At 38.6% G+C, this 12,295-nt stretch overlaps 1 pseudogene; it reads right to left on the reverse strand.

Annotated features, from left to right (window-relative positions):
* Positions 1 to 9,582: 9,582 nt before the first annotated feature.
* LOC140525158 (NADH dehydrogenase [ubiquinone] flavoprotein 1, mitochondrial-like) lies at positions 9,583 to 11,036 on the reverse strand (annotated as a pseudogene).
* Positions 11,037 to 12,295: the final 1,259 nt, after the last annotated feature.

Here is a 12,295-nt window from a genome sequence, read left to right on the forward strand (position 1 = left end):
ACCTACTTTCTTTCTTAGTCAATAATCATTCACTAAGTACTCAATGTGCTAAAATGTAGAGATAGAAAAAGGCAAAGTCAACTTCATCCTTTCTTTTTCCCTTGCCTCCTCTCTTTCTCTCTCTCTCTCTCTCTCTCTCTCTCTCTGTCTCTGTCTCTCTCTGTCTCTCTCTGTCTCTCTCTGTCTCTCTTTCTCTCTCTCTCTGTCTCCTTTTTAATTAATGCACTCCTGTATTATTTGTGCCTTGTATTTTCATGGTACATTATAAGTGATTTAAGTACCTCTGATTCAAATCTATCAAGCTTGTCTACATATTCCAAATTTCTCATCATACATCCAATACTTCATCCGAGTGGGAATTCTTTCATGGATGAAAATAAGCCCCAAATCATCATAAGTTTCAATATCTTGGGAACACAAATAAAAACCCTCTTTAAATAGAAGCAAATTTTTGATGACTAAGTCTCAGAATTTTTATGGCTTTGTCTACAATTGAGAGTTATGTAGCTGCTTTTCCTGTTGTTGTTTTGCCTTGTTTTGTTTAGGGGGATAATTCCAATTGTTATGCAGGAGATCTAGTTCTACTCCTGTTTATGTTCTGAAAACTGGCAGTTAATACCTTCTAAATGAACAGTTATATGATTAACATTACCTTATACTACTAAAAGATGAGAACAAAACATGCCTTTAAGTGCATATCCAGCAAGATTTACTGAAAGACATGAGTTACATGAGACTTCTTTTAATAAACAATATAGCTGACAGGCAGGGGATCCAGGGAATATGAGTGGTCCCTGGTCTTTCCAAATGAATGGTAAACTGATTTTGGCCTGCCCCAGATTCTTCTGGTCCTTTTAAAGCCATCTCCATATCAATACAAATACCTGTAGCCATATTAGACTGACAGGATCAATGAAACTTCTGACTGGTTTATTCTTCCAAGTAGTAAGATAATAAAAAAAAAAAGTCCTTTCTAATGTTAGTTCTTATCACAGAAATTTCCATTTTCTGAGGTAGGGGGACAGACGGGGAGAGAGAGAGAGAGAGAGAGAGAGAGAGAGAGAGAGAGAGAGAGAGAGAGAGAGAGAGAGAGAGAGAGAGAGAGAGAGAGATGAAATCAATGATATATTTGTACACTTCTTGATTTCAAGGTGGAGAGCTAGAGGGAGAGAACTCATTAGCATAGACTGAGAAAGCTGTGTAAATTCTGAGTCAAATTCTCATTGTTTTATTGCTGATAATCCTGGTAGGTATCTTGTGTTAAATCATGCTATTAACATAAAAAGGGAGAGTCATTTCATATTGACATTGTCTCTGTTGCTGAGAATGATGAAGATCTCACGCCTACAATCATTTTCATGTGATGTAATCTCCAGGTACATCTGTGACACTGGTTGTCCTAGATTCCAGGCATCTTGGGACCCCAGAGGATATCTATCTGTTCAAGAGGATATCTATCTGCCCCATTTCTCTAAAATCTATTTGTCTGATAAGACAAGTAATGCGGAACTCCAGAATGTGATTGTTCTTGGCTGTGAAGTTTCTTGTCTCAGCCAGGAATATCTTGGTGAGCCCATAGATTGGTTTGGTATAGTTTGTCCTAGTCAGCAGGCTGCTGATGTCAGTAGATCACTCATGTAGCCAGGTCCAGGATGCCAATCAATTTCTTACTAACAATGACTTTCTTTTGTGTTTCCAAAATATTGCTGTCATCCACCTGATAGTGACTGTCTGCAACAGGAATACTCATCAGGAAACTTGAGAATACATAAAGAAATCCATTGATTTTTTAACAAAAAAACTTTCTTCCATGTGTTTATTTGATTTGCTTCTAAGGATATAGTTGCTTCAATGGCAATTCACAGTGTATCTGATATCAGAATCAAATATAATTCTAAAGAAGTAGAACCAGCCACTGTCACTAAAATAGAAGGAAACAAAACCTACAACTAAAATAATTAGAAGTGTTCAGGGAAATTTGATTTATATTTATTGCTCAGCCCAGATCACATGCCTAATTTGCTTTCTCTTTTACCTTTGGCCCCTGGAACCCTTCAGTCATGTCACCTCTAATTCATCTCCTAGGAGAGCTCTTTCTTGATGACTCAGTTGTTAGTGCTTTCACTGAAATTATTATTTTTTTTAATACAGATGCACATACATACATAAACATATATATATATATTATATATACATTTTTAAATAGAGTAGATATGGATATAATCTATACATCTACATATCTATGTTACTGTTGTTTCTCCTTCATTCTTGAAGAGGACCATGACATCGGGAAGGTAATGCCATGACTTGTGAGTGAATTGCATTTAAGTGAGGGAGGCTGTGCAAAGTCACCATCCTCACTCTTTCCTCTGGAGCCATCAGAGTCTAGATATGGATCTGGACAACTGAAGATGACCTAGGATACAGTAGAGGACCTTGACCTTTTCAAATTAAGGTCTTTAACAGGTCTCAGTGACTGAGGCAACACTCTTTTGGTGATTAAGACTTAATAAGAAATGAAGCAAAGAATGGCCTCTTTACCTAGTTAAAAAAAAACAAAAAAAATGATCTGGAGGTTTCTGGTCTCAGGGTTTCTGGCCAAAACAGTATGCATGAATGTATAATTTAAGAGAATTAAGAACTGGACTTGGAGGAAAGAAGATCAAGACTCAAGGCACTTCTCTGACATATACTAGAAGTGTAACTCCAGGCAAATCACTCTCAGGAAACTAAGCATACAAGGTACAATGTAAGTGCTGATCTGAATGGGTAGAAGGAACTTCTATATTCAGCCATGTCTTTCACAGGCAAAATTATAGGTTAGGGGAAAAAACAAAGCCAGATATTATGTACTTATTTATTTGTGCACATATTAGTTTCCTTATTACAATGCAACCTTTCTTGAGGTTAGGCAATGTTTACTTAACTTCACATTCTTGTGCCTAGCTTGGTAAGTGGCATATTGAAAATGTTTAATAAATGTCTACTGAATTGAATAAAGTTGAAAATAACTCCAAATTCATTTAGCAAACCACATTGGAGAAAAATTAAATAAGGCCATTGGTGGAGGTTGGGGAGGGGGAAACACTAAATATCTGTGTTTAAGAATTGAGACATTGAAATTGGAAATCATATTGTCTCTATTTCCTCAACACCTGCTTACTCCATATATCCTTATTACCTGGTTTTTATTACTACCATTATCCTGAACTCCAAGTTATCTCCAAAGTTACCAGCAGTTTAATCTAATAAACTTTTCTCAGTATTTTTTAAACTTTATTTTCTGCAAACTTTCTGTAGAATGTGAAATACTTTCCCATCTTTTCTCTTTATATACCCACAGCCCTCCAGGCTCCTTGTGATTTTATCCTTTTTTGGTTCTCTGCTAGTTTTTAGTCTCATTTTTCTTTCTCCTAGCATTTAAGCTTGGATGTCTCTTAAGTCTCTGAATTAGGTCTTCTCTTCTCCCTCATGAAGCCTGAGACTTTCTTTTCTGTTCTGCCCACCTCTCTTGCTAACATCATCTCTATTCATGGTTGTACTTTTTAATTCCTTGCAGATGATTACCTCTGTACACTTGGGACCTGGAACAAGAGTATACCATAGTTCACTGCCTGATATCTGCTCCCTGCATACATACTAGCCGTTCTCAAAACAATGTTTTGAAAGCAAAGCTCATCACCTCCCCCTCCTGCCAATTCCCCTAGGATCACTACAGAGATGGTGGGGAATAGAAGAGTGGGGATTACCAAAAACCATTATGACTTCATAAAGCACATTTCATCCCAAATTATTTTTCATTTGTTTGTTTTCAAAAGAAGTATTAAGCTAGTTTTGTCAAGATAACTCATTGGTCATAGCAAACGCTCTTTTCAATACCCTAAAAGTCAACTCTATACATGGACCTTACCAAGTTGTCAATTTTGAAATAAAATTGATTACATGCTTTGCAGCCAAAGGGGAGAAGCTCCATATAGTCAATTAAAATATGAGTTCCTTGTTGCAAAATTCATACTTAAGTTGAAGAAAGTAGGGGAAAGCCATCAGACCATAGAGATGTGACCTAAATAGCATGCCTATGAGTATGAAGTGAAGATGATAAATATATTTAAGGTATTAGATTTGGTGGAATGCCCAAAAAACTATGGAGAGAATTCACAATATTGCACATGATATAGCAACATCAATAAGAAAAGTGGCCCCCAAAAAGAAAACCAAGGAAGTAAAATGACTATGTGATGAGGCTTTACAAATAGCTGAGAAAAGAAGGAAAGTGAAAGTAAAGGATAAAAGAAAAGATACATCAAATGAGATTCAGAATTCCAGAGAATAGCCAGGAGAGATAAGAATTTTTTTTCTTAAATGAACAGTGGAAAGAAATAAAGGAATACAATAAAACTAAAATGACGAGATCTCTTCAAGAAAATTAAACATGTCAAGGGAACATTTCATTCAAAAAAGGCATGATCAAAGATGAAAATTGTAGGAATTTAGGAGTAGAAGAGATTAAGAAGAAACGTCAAGAATATATAGAAGAGATATACAAGAAAGTTATTAACACAATCAATAACTGTGATGGTGTGCTTACTGATCTAAAGCCAGACATCCTAGAGAATGAAGTCAAATGAGTCTTGGGAAGCATTGCTAACAATAAAGCTGAGAAAGTCATGGAATTCTAGATAAGTTATATAAAACCCTGAAAGATGATGCCATTAAAGGGTGGCAAGCAATATAATAGCAATTTGGAAAATGGAACAGTGGACACTAGGTTGGAAAAGATCAGTTTACATCTTGCTCCTAAAGGACAATGCCAAAAAATGTTCAAATTACTGAACAATTATTCTCATTTCACATGCTTAAAATACTGCAACATAGCCTTCAGCAAAATGTGGACCATGAATTATTAGGAGGGCAGACTGGTTTTCAAAGAGGCAGAGGAATTACACACCAAATTGCCAACATTTGATAAATTATGGAAAAATGAAAAGAAAAGGAGTTCCAGGAAAAAAGAAAATCTTCTTCTGTTTTATTGACTACACTAAAGTCTTTGATTGTATGGATCATAATGAAATCTGGTAAGTCTTCAAAGAGATGAGAGTATCAGATCATCTTACTTTTCTCCTGCATAACTTTTATGTGGGCCAAGAAGTAATAGTTAGAATCAAACATGCTTGAGATTGAAAAGAGAGCACAGCAGGGCTGTATACTGTCACTTAATTTTATTTACATGCAGAACACACCATGTGAAATGCCAGGCTAGATGAATCAAAATCTGGACCTGAGTTTTCCAGGAGAAATATTGCCAGTCTCAAATATGCAGATGATACTTCTCTGATAAGAGAATGTGAAGAAGAGTTAACTTAGAAGGCTCTTGATGAGAGTGATTGAGGAGAGTGTAAAAGATAACTTGAAGTTGAACATCAAAAAACCAATAACTGGTCTCATCACTTCCTGGCAAATAGAGAGGGGAGAAGAGGAAGGAGTGTTAAATTTATTTTCTTGGACTCAAAGATCATTGCTGACAGTTACTGTAACTGAAATTAAAAACATGCTCCTTGGAAGAAAAGCTATGGCAAACCTGGACAGCATACTAAAAAGCAGAGACATCACCTTGCCAATAAAGGTCCACATATTCAAAGTTATGTTGTTGTTGTTGTTGTTGTTTTTCCACAGTAACAATATATGGTTCTGAGAGTTGGACTATTAAAAAATGTAGCTGGGCAGTACTTAACTGATGCTTTGGAATTGTGGTGCTGAAGAAGACTTTTGAGAGTCCCTTGGATAGCATGATCACATTAGGCAATACTTCATGAAATTAATTCAGACTATTCACTGAAAGATCCAATATTGAAGCTGAAGCTTAAATATTTTGCCAACATAATGAGAAGACATGAATCATTGGAAAACACTCTGATGTTAGGTAAGGTTGAAAGCAAAAGTAAGCAGAGATAGAAGAGAATGAGGTGAATAGATAGTGTCATGGAAACAATAGACATGAGCTCAGAGAGACTTTAAGACATAGTGCAAGATAAAAGGGCCTAGTATGTCATGATTTTAGTATGTCACAAAGAGTCAAACACAGTTAAAATGACTGAATAACCTCAACAAAATCAAACTAGTAGCTTAGTGGAATATTGTAAATAAAATATGCCAAAATTTTGACAAAGGTTTAAATCAAGTCTTTCATGTTATTCTTTTAAAGAGAGAAATATGGGTTAGATAATAATGTAGTCATTCAAATTAGACAAATTAGACATTGAATTATTACACATAAAGAATATCTATTAATGGTTCAATGTCAATGTGATAGGATGCTAGCGGTATATGTGAGGGATATGTTGCCTGTGCTTTTAAACATTTTGTCAATTACTTGGATAAAGATATACATAGAATGGTCATTGAATATGAAGATGATGGAAAACTTTGAGTAGTCTCCAACACATTGGATGTCAAATTTGGAACCAAAAAGACTTTGAATAAGTAGATTGTACAGTTGCATCTTATGAGGTAAAATTCAACCAGGATGGATATAAAGTCTTGTACTTTGGAACAAAAATTCAGTTTTGCAAATACACTCACATAATAGAAGAGCCATGATTAGGCAGTACTTGATCTTAAAAAAAAGTATTTGAGTGGATTGTAAAGTCATTATAAACCAAAACCAAATTATATCATCCAAAAAAAAAAAAGCTAATTTGATCTTCGGTTGCATTGAGAAGCATAGATATGCAATAGAGAAATGATAGTTCACCTGTATTCTATTTTTGTCACATTTCTTCTGGCATATAGTGTTCAATACTTGCCATCATAAAGTAGTGAAGGCTTTAAATAGCTAAAGAGGGTCAAAAGGAGCATCTAGGATGGTGAAGTGCCTTGAATCAATGCCATATGAGAATCATTTGAAGAATTTGCAAATTTAACTTAAAGTAAAAAGACTCAGAAGGGAAATGATGACTATGATCAAATATTTGAAGGAATGTCAATGTGGAGTATTGATTAGCCTTGTTCATTTTGCCTTCAGAAGGCATAAACAGGAGTAATTGGTAGAGTTGCAAAGAGGCTAACTTTTGTTTAATATCACAGGGGAAAAACTTGCTAAAGTTTGAGTGATCAAAAAGTATGGTAGGCTTTTTTCAAGATAATATCGATTTTTTTTGGTTTTGACAGTTTTCTATTAGTGGCTGAAAGACTATTTGCTGAGTGCAGGGATTATTACACAGATTTTGTAGGAAGAGTAGCTTTGACCAGAGGATTGCTGATGTCCCTTCAGATTCTATTTTTTTTCTCATTTTGATATATTTTATATAGGTTCTGTGAGAGATTCTGGAATAAATTGATTAATTTCAGCCTTCACATAGCTTGCAATCTAATAGGGACAAGAAAACACTAATAATTGTGATAGAAAAGAGAGATGGTTTCAGGGAGAGGAGAGACCCAAATAATATTGTTATCAAAAATTGCAGGAGAGGTAAAACTTTCACCTTTTAATAATCAGAATAGAATAAAGAGAAGAAGGGTCTAATGTCAATGAGAGACATGAGGGGCTATGTAAGTAAAGTGACAGGAAAGACAGAAGGACAGGAAGAGTTGAGTTATCCAGGTAGTCACCAATGTAGACTATAACAAAACAAACTAAATGAGATAGAGATTAGTGAATTAATCAAACAAGAATTTGTGAAACATCAACTCTGCATCCTCAAGATGTTCCTATTCTTTGGGGGGGGAGGTGAAATGCATACATATGTGGAGAAACAGTATTTACAAAACAAATCCAATCACTCAATCAATCAATAAGCATTTCTTAAGTATTTAAGTGTTTACCGTGTCAAGTCCTGTGCTATGTACTTGGAATACCAAGACAAAAATAAAACAGTCCTTACCTAGAAGAAGCTCACATTCAAATGAAGCAGCAGGGATATACAGGTTTATATAAAATGTGTGAAAGAAAAAAAAAAACAAATGAAGACGTTTGGGGAGGAAATACATCTATCGGCAGTTACAGTAACTAATCAGGTTACTGTACAGACCTACAGAAATGTGCATACCCTTTGATCCAGTAATATCACTTCTAGGACTGTATCCTAAAGAGATCATAAAAATGAGGAAAAGTCCCACATGTACAAAGATATTAATAGCAACCGTCTTTGTGGTGGCCAAGAACTGGAAATCAAGGGGATGCCAATCAGTTGGGGAATGGCTGAACAAGTTATAGTATATGCATGTGATGCAATACTATTGTGCTATAGAAATGACGAACAGGAAGACTTCAGAGAGGCCTGGAAAGACTTATACGAACTGATGCTGAATGAAATGAAGAGAACTAGGAGAACATTATACAAAGTATCAGTCACAATGCACCAGGACTATTACTGGTAGAGCTAGCACTTCACAGCAATGCAAGACCTAAAACATTCCCCAAGGACTCTTAAGGCAAAAAGCCAGAGAAAGAACTATGGAATCAGAGCACAGAATGAAACAGACTATTTTATCTTGTGTTTTGTTTTGTTGTGGTTTTTCTTATGATTTTTCTCATTTGTTTTGATTCTTCCATGCAACATGACTGTGAAAATGCGGTTAATAAGAATGTATGTGTAGAACCCATATAAGATTATATGCCATCTCAGGGAGGGAAGGGAGAAGGAGGGGGAGAAAATCTAAGACTTATGGAAATGATTGTAGAAAACTGAAAACAAATAAATTAATTTTAAAAGAGAACCAGTTAGCCAGTCAACAAGCATTTATGTAGCACCTACTATGTACCAAAGACAGTGTTAAGCACTGGCAATACAAAGAAATGGAATAATTGGTCTCTGTTCTCAAGTAATTCATTGTAATGGGGGAAAGACAAGCAGATAAATGACTGCACAATAAAAATGTATACTATATAAGTTAGAGTTAATCAATGAAGAGAATAAGGAAGGCTTTTCCAAAAGATCTTTCTTGAGCTGAAGCTTTGAAAGAAACTACTGATTCTAAGCCGTGGAGTTGAGGAGGGAATGTGTCCCTGTCATGGGCCACAGTCTATGGAATGGCATGGAAATGGGAGAGGGAATGGAATATGTGAGCAATAAGAAAAAGCCAGTTTGTCTTCACTGTGAAGTGTATGAGAGAAGTAATATAAAATAAGCACACAAGGTCATTTAGTCAGATTCTTTAAAGATTTAAGTACCAAACCTAATAGATTATGCTTCATTGTGGTTACAAAAGAAAGAAACACTGAAAGTTTTAAACAGAGGAGGGACATTGCCAGTGTAATATATTTGCAAGATCATCCAGGTTACAGTAGGAAGGTTGGATAGAGAAATGAAAGAATGGATCTGGGAAGACCGGTTAAAAGTCTTACAGTATTCTAAGGGAGAAGAGATAAGAGACAACTAGTCTTTACAGAGACAGTGGAGAGGCCCACATGAATACATGAAACATTTAAGAGGTAGAATGAACAGGACTTGGCAACTCATTATTACCTTGGGAGATGAAAGAGAAGAAAGAATCCACTTTCCTTAGCCTTTTTTAAAACATCCTTCATATGCTGATAAAATATATATTTTTTTTAAATAGAAACTCAGCAGCGGCCGAGGGTAGCTCTGACTTTATTCACACAAAGTAGCACAAGAAAGGAGAAAGGGGTGGCAGGCTCCAGCCTAGGTCGCCTGGCGCGCTGAGTAGCCCTGTGCAAAATGCTGCATTCGATCCTCAAGCTCTGGGCGAAAGTGGCGGATCAGGCCCTGCACAGGCCAAGCAGCCCCATCGCCCAGGGCCCAGATGGTATGGCCCTCAATTTGTTTGCTGATCTCCCAGAAGGCATCAATCTCAGACACACGGGCATCCCCCTTGACGAATCGCCACATCACTTTCTTCATCTAGTCCACACCCTCTCGACAAGGCGTGCACTGGCCACAGCTTTCAGGTTTGTAGAACTCGATGAGGTGGGCAATAGCTTTCACGATGTCTGTGGAGCGGTTCATGGCGATGACGGCGGCAGTACCCAGCCCTGACTGAACCTGGATCAGCGCATCGAAGTCCATCAGGACGGTCTCACACACAGACTTGGGGATTAGAGGTGTAGATGAGCCACCTGGGATCACAGCCAGGAGGTTGTCCCAACCACCCATCACACCCCCTGCATGCTTCTCTATCAGCTCCTTGGGTGGCACCGACATCTCCTCCTCCACGGTGCAGGGGTGGTTGACGTGGCCAGAGATATTAAAGAGCTTGGTGCCTGAATTCTGCTCTCGGTCAAAACTGGCAAACCAGGACCCGCCACCGTGGCAGATGGTGGGGGACACGGCTACTGTCTCCATGTTGGCCACCGTGGTGGGGCAGCCAAAAACGCCCACATCAGCAGGAAATGGTGGTTTGAGGCGAGGCTTGCCCTGCTAACCCCTCAAATGGACGCGATGAGCGCTGTCTCCTCCCCACAGCTGTAGGCCCTGGCCCCCCGAACCACAAACACATCAAAGTCGTAGCCAGAACCACAGGCATTCCTGCCAAACACCCCAGCCTCATAGGCCTCCCTGATGGCCACCTGCAGGTTGGAGGCTTCATTGTAGAACTCGCCCCGGATGCAGATGTAGGCAGCCCGGGCACCCATGGCCCGGCCCCCAACAAGGTAGCCCTCGACTAGCTTGTGGGGTTCATGCCTTATGATCTCCTGGTCTTTGCAGGTCCCTGGTTCCCCTTCTTCTGCATTCACAACCAGGTATTTTGGCCTGCCGTCTGATGGCTTGTTCATGAAGCTCCACTTGAGGCTGGTGGGGAAGCCAGCGCCGCTGCGACCCTGAAGTCCAGAGTTCTTGACCTCATTCAGAATCCAGTCAGGTCCCTTCAGCAGCATCTCCTTCATCTTTTCACCCGCACTCAAGGCCCCTTCAGCCTCCAGTCATGGCGGCAGTAGAGGCTGGTGAAGATACTATCCTCGTCCTTCAGGGACCCGAATGTCGTCTTCTTGGGGGTGCTGTCCCCACCTCCTGGAAAGTGAGCCGGGCCAGGCCCCTGGAGGACAGCGATCCCCACAGGAGCCGCTGCACCGCCAGCATTGTGCGGGCTGGGGAGGGGGCGGCGGGCAACGGGAAGGGGACCGAGGCTTCGCGGCACCGCTGCCTAGTCGGGCGCGGACCTTCCCTCTGTCACCTTTGCTCCGCGGACTGGCAGAAGCCCAACATTTTTTTTTAAATCACAAATCTGAGGACACTAAACTCTGATCATTAGCTGCCCATAATTCTTCATTTTCTAATGGATAAACCAGAAAATCTTTATTATAGTATTTAAGCCACTCATAGTTCAATTTAAATCTTGCTTTTCATCATGATTCTAACATACTTTCCTTTGTTTTCTCAAAGTTAAACTAAGTTATTAGCTGTTTACTAATCAGAGGAGTCAGGCTGGATTGGGAAGTTAGCAAAATTCTTTAACATTTGCTGTGAGTAGAATTCTTTTCAGATCATTGTGGAAGACTGAGGAAGAGCCCTTAGAGGCAGTTGTTATATAGGGAAAGAGCAGTGGTTTGGAGGTAGAGGAGATGGGTTCAAATTCTTACTTTGTTATTTACTAACTGAATGACCTCAGATAAGCCACGTCATCAATCTGTTCCTTAGTTTTCCAACAGTAAAATAACAGATTGGAAATTATTTGAAGTTCTTTTCAGTCCTGGACCCTCTGTATTTACTCATGTAAGTTTGCATCCATGTTTCGAAGGTCTTGTTACCTCATCTCCAGATTATGAGTAGTTGTATTCATTAAAACTCAGTTTAGTCACCATCTTTTCCATGAAATTTTCAATGTCACTCTCAACTAAACGTCATCTCTTTCTGCTCATATTATCTTACAACACTCTTGAAAGGACCTTCTCCTTACACAGTCACTAAGTTAGTTCAGATCTTCATTACCTTCTACCCAAAAAAATTGCAATGAATCCAGAATTGGTCTCTCTAGCTTAAATTCTCCATAGCTCTCACAAACACACCCACAACCCCTCATGTACATGCATACACACACACACACACACACACACACACACACACACACACACACACACACACTCCAATCTATCCTGAACACTGCCAATGTGATTTTCTTTAAGGATTGATCTGGCCCTGTCACCCCTCTTCTCAATAAACCCAAATGGTGTCTTTATGCTTAGAAAAAGTATAAACTATACATTGGTTGGCTGATTGCTTGGGTGGTTTTCAAAGAGGACCAAAGTGACATGATAAAGTGAAATTTCAGTCTGACTGTGACTGATCAGACCAATGTGAGCTTAGGATGCTCTACCACAGATTGGGTACAGATAGTCCAT

This window comes from Notamacropus eugenii, chromosome 1 (assembly GCF_028372415.1).
Source record: "Notamacropus eugenii isolate mMacEug1 chromosome 1, mMacEug1.pri_v2, whole genome shotgun sequence".
In the NCBI taxonomy this organism is placed as follows: domain Eukaryota; kingdom Metazoa; phylum Chordata; class Mammalia; order Diprotodontia; family Macropodidae; genus Notamacropus; species Notamacropus eugenii.